The sequence below is a fragment of the Abramis brama genome, assembly GCF_963993115.1.
Source record: "Abramis brama genome assembly, chromosome: 1".
Classification (NCBI taxonomy): Eukaryota; Metazoa; Chordata; class Actinopteri; order Cypriniformes; family Leuciscidae; genus Abramis; species Abramis brama.
In genome coordinates, this window is record NC_139963.1 from 63,030,230 (window position 1) to 63,031,875 (window position 1,646).

Consider the following 1,646-nt stretch of genomic DNA (forward strand, 5'->3'; position numbering starts at 1 on the left):
AGAGAGAGAGAGAGAGAGAGAGAGAGAGAGAGAGAGAGAGAATATTAGTGTCAAATTATTTAGTGTCAATTTATTTTTAACTTCCTTTTTTATTTTTATTATTATTTTCACAAAAACTTAAGAATATATATTTGTAAACAGCTTTTGTCAATAAATAGCATACAAAAGAACTAAATTAAATTATGCCAGATTAAATTTTAATACTTACAAATCCTAAATTCTGTCAAAAAATGCTGAGATCCATAGAAAAAACGACTGAAATCGATGATTTTAGCCCATTTCAGCTTGTCTGCAGTGAAGGAGTACCTGTTTGAGACAAATACACAGTAAGACACATGCAAGAAATCACTGTGTGATGATCGTTCTCCTTCCTACAGTAGTTAACCCACCGCTGATGTTAGGACCTTCCTGGTCAGGTGGGACTGCAATGGTAGAGTCTTCTGCCTAATAAAATATCAAAATAATGCAAAAATATAAACCTAAGTTGTTTAGAATGCTAGATTTGGTATGAATGAATTAGTGAGAGTTTTACTGCAGTGCTTACCTGGATACATTTAATCTGGTGAGACTGAACAAAGACAATGGTCCATCTTCTGATTGGTTCATTTGCTGTGTAATAAATATAAAGTTAGACATGATGCAAAGGTCACTTATTTGATATAAAGTTAGCCAATTGTATAGAGATTTTATAAGATATTGTAAGCTACCTAGTCTGCACCAGTGGCTCCAAAGCACTTATCACATATTGCTAATCATTTCAGCAAACTTATCTCAAAATATATCACAAATGGCCTACCTCTGGAATCTTGCTAGAAGTCACTGGCGCGAATTGGCGCTTTGTTGCAGTTGCCTTTAAACACATATAAAAATGGAAGTAAATATTAAATTCCATTAAAAAAAAACTATAATATGTTATGGTTTGCAAACTAATGCTAAAACTATAAAGGTTCTCATCAGTAGGCCAACATTATCTACAACCAAAACAGATTTTCACATTAGTTTATTCACATTTATTGTTAATGTAAACGCGTTGCTCGTTGGCATATTTTAACTCGACAATTCAATAATCTAACAAAGTCTGTAAAATGAAACGTTAGCAAAGTTTACCGTGGTAAAGTTCGTTACCGCCATGTTGACGAGTAGGCTAACGTTATAACATAGGTTAAACTGGGCACAATCCTGTCAACATACAAAGAATGTTTTTTTTTTACCTTGCTTGCTGGTCTCTCTCTTGGTGAAGTGAATTCCGTCTCTACCCCGGGCCAGACACGAATGGCGCGGTCCAACAAAAGACAGTCAGACCCCAGTGATATTACACTGGATGCAAATCCCAGACAGTGTATAGTGATGCGGCGTTACTCCGAGTAACGCTATTTCTATTTCGCGCTATTTCTGACGAGGGACAAACAGGTTTGCATTTTGTATTAATGGTCTGGTCGCTTCAATGTGTCCAATATAGATAGCCTCTGGCTATTACAGCGTTGCACGCGGTGTAAGGCAAAAAATAGGAAATAAAAAGCATGATGGAATGGTGCCAGTCAGAGTGACCGTAATGTCAAATACAGTAGTATACAGCAAATTTAAAAAATACAGTAAGTCTCTGTATGTGGTGTTAGACGTCACAGAAATTTCCCATGATGCAATGG

At 36.0% G+C, this 1,646-nt stretch overlaps 1 long non-coding RNA gene across 1 annotated transcript; it reads right to left on the reverse strand.

Annotated features, from left to right (window-relative positions):
• Positions 1 to 448: 448 nt before the first annotated feature.
• LOC311068206 lies at positions 449 to 1,318 on the reverse strand. The gene is made up of 3 exons (XR_014603350.1): positions 1,212 to 1,318; positions 797 to 850; positions 449 to 609 (listed from the first exon to the last, which is right to left on the reverse strand). It is a non-coding gene; the product is annotated as an uncharacterized lncRNA (long non-coding RNA).
• Positions 1,319 to 1,646: the final 328 nt, after the last annotated feature.